The following is a 13,764-nucleotide window of genomic DNA, read 5'->3' as shown; positions in this document are numbered from 1 at the left end:
ACCAAGTATAAAAAATTAAATGAAAGTTTGATTTTTTTTTTGTCTTCAGTCATTTGACTGGTTTGATGCAGCTCTCCAAGATTCCCTATCTAAAAAGTTAATCTAGAAAGTTTGATAAGGTTACTAAATAGCTACCTTGAAATTCTACCGGTAAATACTTGAATACTCTTCCGAACTTAGGATTTTATTCACTCGTTTTAAGTAAAGTCTGACCGGAATCAGTAATTGCGTATAGTTACAAGTAAACGCTTGATAAGTAAAGGTTATTCACTTCCCTATTTTACAAGTAAAGAGAATACTTGTCAAGTATTTGGTTTACCGTTGTTTATTCACAGAACTGCAAGTAAACACTTGTATAATTGCAAGTAAAAGTAAATACTGGTTTTTATTCACTTCACTAATAGTTGATAATCTATAGATCTCCTTATAACATATACGTACGATTGGTAAAGTTAGTTTAAAATATAATCAAAAGAATGATAGTTTGTTTTCAGATGAAGCAAAAAAAAAAAACAAAACAAAAACGCGTAGTTGTTAGCCATAAATTATTTACGATGACCTAATGTGTCAAAATGTATTTTTTCTATTATTAAATAAAAGAAAACCTTTTATTTCATTTATTAATTTATAACATATCCGTGTGATTTTTTTATAAATTCTTATTACAAAGAAATTACGCAACGTCAATGTATTTTTCGTAATAACGGTCATAAATATAAGGGGAAAGGAAACATTAAGAAAAAATTATTAAATCTATCGAGTGAGATTACGTGTGTGTTGCGCGCGCGCGATATTGCTAAAGAATTAGTTTTATGTAAAGAAATTAAATAATAGTTCGTTGTTAAAGTAATTAACTTAAAAATATTTTTTCAGTCCATACGTGCATAAACCTTTGGAATTTTTTTTATCGCAATTTAAATCGAATTCAAATAGGCCATTTCTTTCTAGCTTTAGTTTGTTCCATTTTTCAATAATATACAAACATATATATATATATATATATATATATATATATATTAGCCGCCGGAATATGCTAAAATGTTTTCCATTCTTCACTACCATCCACAAGCTTTCGAGTTTTGTATTTATTATCGACTGAGAAAAAAACCAACAAAAAATCTCAATTTTTTCTTCGGTTGTAGAACAATTTACCCTACACTTGACAGGCTTATTTCATGCCGTTTGAAAATTTAGCGTATTAGTCTTCGAACAGTCGTCGTAGGCAGGCTGTCGATTAGTTTCTATTGCGTATTTCCGTAAACGCATTAGATGTAGTTAATATGCCAAGGTAGATCTAGAAACTGTAAGGACTCTGAAATGAAAAGATTAGCGCAGAAACAAAAGCGTGTAGAAGAGCGTAAAACTAATAATATTTGATAAAATCAAATTATTTGTTATACTTCTTTCTGTATCAGATTTGACGGAAAAATTTTCACGATTATTCAGTAGAATAATCATTTTTATAGATTTGCTAGAGTGGTAGGGGGCGATCGTGTTGAAGCTTATTTTACTGTATTAATATGAGTACAAATTAATACCGGTTAATTATTTAGTTGTTTCGAAGGCCGTGAAAATAATTAAAAAATTTTTAAATTAATTCAGTCTAAAATTAAATTACTTTAAATCGAATTATTTAATAATAGTAACAAAAAAATTCTATTAATATTTAATTTATTTGCCAGCGGGCATATAAAGGATTGTCTTCACCCGTAAAAAGTAATTTCAAATGCGGATACTATACGACAAAGAAATTAAAGCCGAGTATGACCTCAGATTCGTCTTAATTACATAATATATCGAGGGAATCGTCCGTATAGTTTGATTTTGTGGTTTTAACCTAAAATAATTTGTCGATCAAGAATAATAGTTTTCTGGAAGCCTCCATTTTGCGGTTACAATTTTTCATTCCTGTGCGTCTAATAGATGAGCAAATTTGCGACTTTCGTGTATCTTTTTTACCTGAACGGTATTCATGTAATTGTGGGAACAACCTTCATTATAATCTCAATGGTACGATGCATAAAGATACATTTTTCAGCCAGACATCATCACCTAGGCTTAGAAGCAGCAATCTGATACTGACATTTTGTAGACGTAATTTGATTATTCCTATATCTTTCAATTTACTGATGAGGAAAATAATAATAATCTTTTTAGTACAAAAAGTATAATTAGCCTCCAACTAATAGATTAAATAAAATTAAAAAGATAATCAAAATTACAATAACAATAATTTCACTAGATCAATCATTATTATAATGATAATATTCACAATATTAATCTCTAAAAAAAATAAAATAAGACGAGAAAAAATTCACCATTTGAATGTGGATTTTCAAAAATATCATCAACACGAAAATCGTTTTCTACTCACTTCTTTTTAATTGCAACAATCTTCTTAATCTTCGACATTGAAATTTCAATAATCATACCAATATTCTCAACAAAAATAATAATTATAGAAGAATGACTAATTTCATCAACAGTTACAATCTTAATCCTAATTATAGGACTTATACATGAATGAAAAATAGGAATACTAGAATGAAGAAATTAAGGAGAATAGTTAAATATAACATTTACTTTGCAAATAAAAGTTATTGAATAATCAATTTCTCTTAAATAGTGTAAAGAAGTAAAATTACAATTAATTTCGACTTAATTTTAAGGATAATCCTCATACTCAATTTAACTGAAGCTAAATAGAAGCTAAAAAAAGAATAAAGTAATAAATATTCAAGCCCCAAAAGACATAAAAGAAAATGCCTACGAACAAATAAAAAAATAATTAATCTAAAAAAATAACCAAAAAAATAAATAATTATCATAAGTAAAGTTTAGGATAGTTTAAAAAAAACAATGATCTTGTAAATCATAATTTTAAAAAAAATTTATCTAAACAAAATCAGTAAAGAAAAAATCATCTTTAGTATCCAAAACTAATATTTTATATTAAAATACTTACTGAATTTTCACAAAATATTTAATTTTATCAAACATTATTATATCTCCAATACTTAAACACCCTATATCACTAGGATCAATACTAATTTTCCAAACAGCCCTAATGTGCAGAAATAATTCAATAATAATTAAATCATCATGATATCTTTATATTATATTCTTAACAACAGTAGGAGGACTAATAATTATATTCATATATATATATATATATATATATCAAGAATTGCATCAAATGAAAAATTCAAACCAAGAACAAAAATTTTTTAATCTGAATATTAGTTGCATTAATTTCTGTTATAATAAGAAATTTAGATCCAACAACAGAAATAATTACTAAACTTAATGAAATAAAGGAAATGACAACCGAAATAACTGAAGAAAAATCAACAAGAAAATTTTTTAGAATATATAAAATAAATATTACAATTACAATAATATTTATCCTAATTTATCAATCGCAAACAAATCTATCAATAAGAACTCTCCAGATTTATAACGCTGTTATCCCTAAGGTATCTTAATCTTTTAATCAAAATAAAGGATCAAAACTCCATAAAAAAATGTAAAAAAAAAATAAAGATTAAAATTGTATTTGTCACCCCAACAAAATTTAATTAATAAAAATTTTAAAAATAAACTAAAAAAAAATTAAAAATAAAATAAAGATCTATAGGGTCTTATCGTCCCTCTCCTAAATTTAAGCTTTTTAACTTAAAAATAAAATTCAAACTAAATTTCAAAAATAAAGTATAATTCTCGTCAAACCATTCATTCCAGACCTCAATTAAAAGACTAATTATTATGCTACCGTAGCACAGTCAAAATACTGCGGCTATTTAAATCATTGAGCAGGCCAAACCTTAAATAAATTACAAAAGGACATGTTTTTGATAAACAGGCGAAATTATTTCTTGCCTAATTCATAAATAAAATTTTTAAATCTACTAATTTAATCATAATTAAAAATAAAAAAATTAATTAAAATCCAGTAAAAAAATAAATATAAAAAAACCTAATTTAATCTACAACGAACTTTAAATGATTAAAGATTCTAATCCAACAAGAAAAAAAAAAATTATATATATAAAAAAGAGCTTATCCACCTTAATATAAAATTTCAAAATGAAAAAAAAAAATAAAATTAACAAAAAGAAATTCTCGATTAAATCAATCTACCAGATAACCACATATAAAAAGAAATGAATTTCATATCGAAACAATCCCAAACTTATAAATAATTATTCCACAATAAAATACAGATTAAGATAGATCTTCACTATTCGGGAAAATTAAAATAAATTTAAAAAATTAATTAACCCTGATACAAAAGGTACTAAAAAAAATTATTATTCTAAAATAAAATTTATTTATCCAATACTAAATTAACAATTAAATGAATATAAAGAATTAGCCCGTCAATTACTAGATAAAAGGTACATCTTCACGTTAAGAGATAATAGAGGTACACTTGCTCATGTTGAATTTGCTTAAGCAAATTAGATGTACTTAAGGAATTAATTAAATTTAAAAATTTTACTATAAAACAGGAAGACGTGATAAATGCAATTGTTGAAAGAATTGATTCGTTTGATTCATAGGTTCATGAAAATGAATATCTTTTATCAGGTATAAGTCAATCTAATATACTATATTAGGTGTTTCAAAAAGGACGCAACCCTAAAATTAAGAAGGTAGAAGTCACGCATAGGTAAATTTTATTTCTCCCTATTATGTCAGTTGGCAATTCTGTACTCAAGGTTAGCGCAGCTTGTAACAGTTTAAATGTCCTTCGTCTTATATGCTAGTGCTAAACCAGTATAAACCAGTATTCGTCTCTATTGTGTCAACTACGTCATTTTCCAAGGACAAAAGTGTGTTTATTATTGCTCGAATAAATCTTACGAAAGAGTGAATAAAATAATATAAAATGATAAATTAAATTTTACATTTTTTGTCTTTTTTTAACGATATCATTTTATCTGCAAGATAAATATTTTTAAATTTCAACGTTACTTTATTTACTGTAATAATTTAGGAGAATGACAAAACACTCGGAGCTTCCTTATATTATGTCTTGAAATGTTTATAAATTTGGATTATGTAAAATTTATTTAAGTCCAAATTTTTCGTATACGTATGCATATTTATACGTATATAAAGTGGAAGATTATATATGATGTTAACTTTGTTTATTGTAGATATTTCCTGTCGCCCTATGTCTCAATTTAGCCATTCTTTTACCTTAATTTTTAATATCTCCTTTTTCCAAGTATTTTATTATTTTCTTCTACGTAAACACACATGATGGGTTACATGATATATTGATGCTCTTGTATAAACATGGAAAAAATGAAATTCTCAAACTTTTTTTTTTTTTTTGGTTATATTGTTTTACTTAATTATAAAAAGTGATTGATATTTATGCTGAAATTTTTTATGACTACCGATACTGAAAACAGATGTTTGCTGTAAGATTTTCGTTATTTGTGTATAGCAATAGGAACATATTAAAGTTTAACTGTTATAACAGCAATACTATAATAACAATAAATTATACAATTAACTAAATTAAAGAAAATCAAATAAAAAAAAACCTATCAGACTCAACTGAATTGAACAGTAACAAATCTTATTGTAAATAAGAATAAACCGAAGTCCGATTCTAGATACACTTTCCAGTACATCTACTTTGTTACGACTTATCTCAATTTATGAGAGTGACTGGCGATATGTACATAATTAAGAGCAAAATTCAAAAAATTTATTAAAAAAAATTACTATTAAATCCAAATTCAGATTTAATCAAATTAAAAAATCAAAAAACAAAAATTAATGTAACCCATAATAACCTCTTTATAACTGCATCTTGACCTAACATAAATCGTTAAAAAGAAAAAGAAAATAAATTTTCATTACACTCAACGACAGAGATATACAAGAAAAAAAAGGTACAAAAAATCGTTGAATATCATTTAAATTACAGGTTCCTCTAAAAAGATTTAAAAACCGCCAGATCTATTAAATTTCAATTATAAAAAAATATACTACCTTAGAAAAAAATTACTAATTAAGAATAACAGGGTATCTAATCCTGGTTTAAATTCAAATTTACATAGAAAAAAAAAACTTATTGTATAAATTTCACCTAAATACAAAATATTAAAACCAAATAAGACTAAATTCTAAAAAAAATAACTTGAACCTGAGGAATAACCGCAAATGCTGGCACAACATTTTTTGGTTCTAAAAAATATAACTTAAATTAAAAAACCTTAACACTGAAAATAAAAATTAACCATTAAGGATATTTAACCTAACAAAAATTTACATGCGTTATAAATTTAAAGCCAAATTTTAAAACAAAAATCAAATTTAAAAAAAATATATATTAAAGAGGAACCTTAAAACCACACTTTTAAACAATAAATAAAACAAAATACACTCAAAAAAGGATCTCCTCCCTTAAGCAAAAATATAACTTCAAAGCTACCCCTAACTGAAGTTAAATAAAAAATTATAGCCTAAAACAGATAAATAAACTCAAAAAATAATAATTTAAAGAAAGAAACATAAGATAAAGCTACCCCTAACATTATCTAATTTTATATAAAAAAACAGTAGTTTAAATAAAATAAAAGTAAACTTAAAAGCTGATAATCTAAAGCCACACAAATATAAGATAAAGCTACCCCTAACATTATCATAATTTTCTATAAAAAAAAAAAAAACAATGGTTCAAAATATATGAAAGTAAACTTAAACAACAATAATCTTAACATCACAAATAACAATAGTATAATAATAAATTTGTTTTTAAAGAACTAAAACAAATACTTAAATAAAACATATGTAATTATTTTACTAAACTAAACCTTAAGATAGGAATTAAACCATGAGGTTTTTCTTTTTTTTTTAATAATTATATATTTTTAAATACACTTATCATAATATAATTATATTGCTTAGGTTTTTTAAACTTTAAAATTTATTTGAATGAATAAAATTATTTTTAATAAATTCCTAAATTATTTTTAATAATTTAATTAAAAGTTGATTTTAATTAAATTCTTATAAAATAAGTATTTAATTAAATAATTTATTTTAGATGATTATCTTTACAAAAACTATTTTACATTAAACTAAAAATCTATGTTATATTAAAATCTTTATTTAAACATAAGAGGTTATCTATTATATAATAAATTTTTTAATTTATATAACACTTATGAATTAAAATATTATACTTAATAAGATTAAATATTAAAGGGAGAAATAGATATATTTAAATAAATATATTACTATATATAATATATATATTATAACTATCTTTTTTCTTTTTTGTAACATAATAATTAATCAATTGAATGATATAATATAAATATCTTATTATAACGAAAAAATTTTTGTTGAAAAATTAAACTCAAAAATTGCAAAAAAATTGCAAAAAAACCAAATAAGCAAATAATGTACCGTATAAAAAAAATGATATATAAAAAAAAGGGAAAAAAAACAATGGATTTTTATACTCAAGCAAGATGCCTGATTAAAGGATTACTTTGATGAAGTAAATTAAGTGAAACCTCACTCATGCTAAATTGTAAAATCCAGAATTAAACTGAAACTGAAGAAATCAAAATTCTTAATGCATCACACATCCTTTTACAGAAGATAAGCTAAATTAAGCTTATGGGTTCATACCCCATCGATGAATAAATTCTCTTTTTAATTAAAATAAATTTATCAAAAACAATATTTATCACAACAATAACCGTAAGAATTATCATAACAATATCCTCCAACAGAATAATATTCTCATGAATATCTATAGAATTTAATTTCTTTTCTACCCCTTTAAAAAAAAATAAATAAAATAAATGAACAATCTATAAAATATTTAATTATTCAAAGAATATCTTCATCAATTATAATAACCTCAATAATTATTAATGCTATCATTAACTGCCCCATTAATGTAAGAATTTTAATAATAATGAGAATTTTAATAAAAATAGGTATAATCCCATTCCACCTATGAGTACCAAGAATCATGCAAATAATAAGATGAGAAATATGTATTATAATAACTATACAAAAAATCATTCTCACAATTATTGCAACCCAAATAACCAGAATTAAACTAATAATAACATGAATAATTATATCAATAATTATGGCACCAATCTCAGGAATAAAACAAACATCACAAAAAAAATTAATAGCATACTCATCAATCTCAAATTCACCAGTAATAATCTTTTCATTAATAATTTCAAAACAACAATTTACTCTTCTATTAATGAGATGCACCATAATCAACTTAACTATAATAAACACGTTCAAAAAAAATAATATCAATTTTTTAAACCAAATCAATACTCAAACAAATTTAACAAAAACATCCCTAATAATTTCATCATTATCAATAAGAGGTATACCTCCAACTACAGGATTTTTAATAAAATGAATAATTATAAAATCAACAATTTGTATAGCACCAACAATTCCATTAATTATACTAATTTCATCAATTATATCAACATACATATACTTGAACATAATAATCCCTACAATAACCAAATCAAATAATAAAAAAAGAATCAACTATCCCGATTATCCTAAATTTAATAGGAATTCCAATAATAATAATTTTTAAATTAAACTAAAAAGAAGGATTTAAGTTAAAAAAACTATTTACCTTCAAAGTTAAAATTATTATTATAAATAAGCCTTAGCAAGTAATGCACCTCTATATTTGCAATATAGAATCATAATTGAATACAAGACAAATAATGAGAGGTTTAAAACCTTAAATAAATTTACAATCTATCACCTAAATCAGCCATCCCATTCTCAATGAATAAATGAATATTTTCAACAAATCATAAAGATATCGGAACTCTTTATTTTATTTTTGGGCTCTGAGCTAGACTACTTGGAACAATAAGAAGAATAATTATCCGATTAGAACTAATACAACCAGGATCGATAATTAAAAATGACCAAATTTATAATACCATCGTAACATCACACGCATTCATTATAATTTTCTTTATGGTTATACCAATTATAATTGGAGAATTTGGAAACTGACTAGTCCCTATAATAATTGGTGCACCAGACATGGCATTCCCACGAATAAATAACATAAGATTTTGATTACTACCACCATCAATCTCACTTTTAATTGCAAGATCAATCGTAGGGTCAGGATCAGGAACAGGATGAACTGTTTACCCTCCTCTCTCAGCCTAAATTGCACATTCAGGACCTTTAGTAGACCTAACTATTTTTTCTCTTCACATTGCGGGATTAAGATCAATCATAGGAGCGATTAATTTTATTTCAACAACAATATACGACCAAAAGGAATAACTTTTTCTGTTGATCAGTCCTAATTACAGCAGTTTTACTACTAGTATCATTACCAGTATTAGCCGGAGCAATCACAATACTATTAACAGATCGAAACTTTAATACTTCATTTTTTGACCCCACAGGAGGGGGAGACCCAATTTTGTATCAACACTTATTCTGATTCTTTGGACATCCAGAAGTATATATTTTAATTCTACCAGGATTCGGATTAATCTCCCACATTATTACTAACGAAAGAGGAAATATAATAACATTCGGTCATCTAGGAATAATTTATGCGATATTAGCAATTTGTATTTTAGGATTTATTGTATGAGCACACCACATATTTACTGTAGGTATAGATATTGACACACGAGCATACTTCACCTCTGCAACTATAATTATTGCAGTACCAACAGGAATTAAAATCTTTAGATGAATGGCCACTATACAAGGAATAACAAAAAAAAAAATCACCCCAAATAATTTGATCTATAGGATTCGTATTCCTATTCACTATCGGAGGATTAACAGGAGTAATTCTAGCCAACTCTTCAATTGATGTAATTTTACACGATACATACTATGTTGTAGCCCATTTTCATTACGTATTATCGATAGGAGCAGTATTCGCCATTATAGCAAGAATCATTCACTGATTTCCACTAATAACAGGTATAAGAATAAATAAAAAATGATTAAAAATTCAATTTTCAACCATATTTTTAGGAGTAAACCTAACATTCTTCCCACAACACTTTTTAGGCCTAGCGGGAATACCACGACGATATTCAGATTACCCAGACAATTACATGACATGAAACACAATTTCATCCATGGGATCATTAATTTCAATAATCAGAATTATAATATTCATATTCATCATATGAGAAGCCATAGCATTTAAACGAATTACAATCTTTAAAAACAATAAATCATCCTCAATTGAATGATTTTCAATTACACCACCACCTGAACACTCATTTAATGAATTACCACTAGTATCTAAGCCATTCTAAGAGTGGCAGAAAATTGCCATGAACTTAAAATTCATTAATAAATTAAAAAAATTTCCTTAGAAATATCATCATGAATAAAATTTAACATAATAAATAGAGCCAGACCAATTATAGAACAACTATTAAATTTCCATGATCACACTATAATAATTCTATTATCTATTACAGTAACAGTAACAATTATAATAGCAACAATAACAAAAAATAAATTATCAAATAATATATTAACAGAAAATCAAATAATAGAAACAATCTGAACAACAATACCAGCAATCATTTTAATTTTTATCGCTATTCCATCAATTAAAACCTTATACCTAATAGAAGAAGTAATCAAACCATCAATTACTATTAAAACAATTGGACATCAATGATACTGATCTTACGAATATTCAGACTCCAAGAAAATAGAATTTGAATCATATATAAAACCACAAAATGACTTATCATCATTTCGACTAATTGAAGTAGATAACCGAATAATTATCCCATTCTCAACACAAATTCGAATAATTGTATCATCATCTGACGTAATCCACTCTTGAACAACTCCATCAATAGGAGTAAAAATAGACGCAATTTCAGGACGACTTAACCAAATCAGCCTAATAACTAAAAACGCAGGAGTATTTTTTTGACAATGTTCAGAAATCTGTGGAATAAATCACAGATTTATACCAATCACTATAGAAAGAATTAATATAAAATCATTCATTAAATGAATAAAAACATAAAACTAATAAACATTAAGCGACTGAAAGAAAGTAATGGTCTCTTAAACCAAAATATAGTAAACATCGAATACTCTTAATGAAAGAAGCTAGTTAAAAAAAAACATTTAACCTCAAATAAAAAATACATTTTATGTGCATCTTGATTCCACAAATATCTCCTATTATATGAAACATCATATTAATAATAACAACAGCCACAATCATAATAAACATAACAAAATTATTCTTTATAACTAACCTAAATACAAATAAAAAATAAAAAAAAGAAAATTTTATATTAGCTGAAAATGATAACTAGACTATTCTCAACATTTGATCCAATAACTAAACTTTTACAAAGAAACTGAATAATTATAATAATAACAACAATAATTTTACCAAAATGATACTGAACCAAAAAATCTCGAATAAATATAATAATAAAAATAATAGAAAAAAACTAATAAATGAATTTAAATTAATAACTCACCAAAAAGAAATTTTAATCATAGTAATATCAATCTTTATATTTATCATAATCAGAAATATAGTAGGATTAATCCCTTATGTATTCACATCCACAAGTCATTTAGTAGTATCAATTTCAATTGCATTACCAAGATGAATCATAATTACAACATACAGATGAAAAAACTTCACAAATGATATATTCAAACACATACTTCCAAAAGGAACACCCTCAGCCATTTCACCAATAATAATTCTAATCGAAACCACAGGAAATCTTATTCGACCAATCTCACTAGCAGTTCGACTAACGGCTAATATAATTGCAGGTCACCTACTAATAACCCTATTAGGAAACACATCATCCATTAAAATCTTAGTATTCATTATACCAATTCAAATAACCTTAACAGCAATTTCAATAATTCAAGCATACGTATTTGCCACACTTGTAACTCTTTATTCTAGGGAAGTACCTTATGAAAAAAAATCATCCATTTCACATAGTAACAAAAAGACCGTGGCCAATTATGTTATCTATAAACGTAATAACAATATTAACAGGAACTGTAAAATGAACTCAAACAAAAGAATATAATTGAATAATATTAGGATTAACCTTATCAACAATGTCAATAATATTATGATGACGAGACCTCACACGAGAAGCAACATTTCAAGGAAATCATACAAATAAAGTAAAATGACTAATAAAAATAGGAATAATTATATTCATTGTCTCAGAAATAATATTCTTTGTATCATTTTTCTGAATATTCTTTCACTCAAGACTAGCACCATCAATTGAAATCGGAATAAATTGACCACCAAAATCTATTAAACCATTTAACCCATTAGAAGTTCCCCTATTAAACACAATTATTTTAATCTCATCAGGAATTACAGTAACATGAGCACATCATAGAATCTTATTAAATAAACTATCAATATCAAACAAATCATTAATACTAACCGTCATTTTAGGATTATACTTTACATTTCTACAAAAATGAGAATATCAACAATCCACCTTCACAATAGCAGACTCAATTTATGGATCATCATTCTTTCTAACTACAGGATTCCACGGTATTCATGTAATTGTGGGAACAACCTTCATTATAATCTCAATGGTACGATGCATAAAGATACATTTTTCAGCCAGACATCACCTAGGTTTAGAAGCAGCAATCTGATACTGACATTTTGTAGACGTAATTAGATTATTCCTATATCTTTTTACGTATTCCACGTAAAACTTTTATTAACATAATAAAATCCCACCGATCGTAAAAATCATTCTTACTCCTTTAAAACGTTTTTGTCCGTATGGTTTTTAGGTTATAATTTTCTTAATCGGAATTATTGGGGAATTAATTAGTTACATTAATTTTATTTATATTTTAAATATTTACTTTTTAAAAGCGTAAATATCCTTCGGTTATTACAGCTAGTTAATTAAATTAAACTCCTTGAACCGTGATTTTTATTTCAACATAAACAAACTACGTATTTTCTACTTACGTTAAAAGTAATTTTATTTACGTCTAAGTTAGGAGTTTTTTGAAGTTTGAATTATTTTTGCTCCGAAATAAATCTATTGTGTTTTAAATAGCGCGGGCTTTGTGATATACCGGGGCGATTAACGATTCTAGGTTTCGTAAGTGGGGTTTTTCTCTTTTATATATGCTTTTTTGTACATAATTCGTTTAAAATATTTATAAGAGTCTCATTTTGACTGTATTCTCCGGTATTGAAGTATTTTTTTGTGGAAAGTTAAAAGGCAAATTGTTTAAAAGCAATAAGAAATATTTTCTGACTTCCTTAAAGTTTAGTAGAAGTTAACAGACTACCTTGAGCGATATTCTTTTTATTTTAATCGGAACGCTCGCTTCACTTTTACGTTTCTTGAGAACGGTCTATACGGACATTTTTATTTTTAATACTGATTATATTACAGATAAAAATTTTTTTTTTTTTTTAAATTGATGAACGCTTATAAAAAACTAATAAATAATCTCCGCCAAATAAACAATTTGAAAAAGTTTCTGAATCAACCGAATTTCACAAAGTCGAAATTTAAAGAATTTATGAATAGTATTATTTTTTATTTTGGCCTTTTTTTAAAAAAAAAAACCTTTCTTGAAAGAAAAAACTGATTGACTGTGTTATCGCTCTATTGTCTCGTTTAATATTGCTATATAGATACGCCGATAACTTCTTTTATTTTATTTTTTGTCGTC

General features: G+C 25.4%; 1 pseudogene; it reads left to right on the top strand.

The window, feature by feature from the left end:
- Positions 1-12,126: 12,126 nt before the first annotated feature.
- On the top strand, positions 12,127-12,777 carry LOC142322741 (cytochrome c oxidase subunit 3-like; annotated as a pseudogene).
- Positions 12,778-13,764: the final 987 nt, after the last annotated feature.

This window comes from Lycorma delicatula, chromosome 4 (genome assembly GCF_047948215.1).
Source record: "Lycorma delicatula isolate Av1 chromosome 4, ASM4794821v1, whole genome shotgun sequence".
NCBI classification, from domain to species: domain Eukaryota; kingdom Metazoa; phylum Arthropoda; class Insecta; order Hemiptera; family Fulgoridae; genus Lycorma; species Lycorma delicatula.
The sequence above is the reverse complement of the archived record's forward strand: the minus strand, read 5'-3'. Positions and strand labels throughout refer to the sequence as shown.